Here is a 732-nt window from a genome sequence, read left to right as displayed (position 1 = left end):
CTTGTCAATGGCGTAAACCACTGCAAGCAGCTCTTTTTCTGTGGTTGTGTAATTTTTCTGTGCGTCATTTAAAACACGACTTGCATAGTAAATAACATGCAGAAGCTTGTCATGCCTCTGTCCCAATATTGCACCAATGGCATGGTCACTGGCATCACACATCAATTCAAATGGTAATGTCCAGTCTGGTGCAGAGATGATTGGTGTTGTGACCAATTTGGCTTTCAGAGTCTCAAATGCCTGTAGACACTCTTTATCAAAGATAAATGGCGTGTCAACAGCTAGCAGGTTGCTCAGAGGTTTGGCGATTTTTGAAAAATCCTTTATAAACCTCCTATAGAATCATGCATGCCCCAGAAAGCTTCTGATTGCCTTAACATTGGCAGGTGGTGGTAATTTTTCAATTACCTCTACCTTAGCTTGATCCACCTCTATTCCCTTGTTCGAGATTTTGTGCCCAAGGACAATTCCTTCAGTCACCATAAACTGACATTTTTTCCAGTTTAAAACCAGGTTAGTCTCTTGGCATCTCTTTAGAACAAGTGCTAGATGGTCAAGACAGGAGCTGAATGAGTCCCCAAATACTGAAAAGTCATCCATGAAGACTTCCAGAAATTTTTCCACCATATCAGAGAAAATTGAGAGCATACACCTCTGAAAGGTTGCAGGTGCATTGCACAGGCCAAATGGCATCCTTCTGTATGCAAATACTCCAGATGGACATGTGAATGT

This window comes from Arachis duranensis, chromosome 1, assembly GCF_000817695.3.
Source record: "Arachis duranensis cultivar V14167 chromosome 1, aradu.V14167.gnm2.J7QH, whole genome shotgun sequence".
In the NCBI taxonomy this organism is placed as follows: Eukaryota; Viridiplantae; Streptophyta; class Magnoliopsida; order Fabales; family Fabaceae; genus Arachis; species Arachis duranensis.
Note: the sequence above shows the minus strand (reverse complement) of the source record.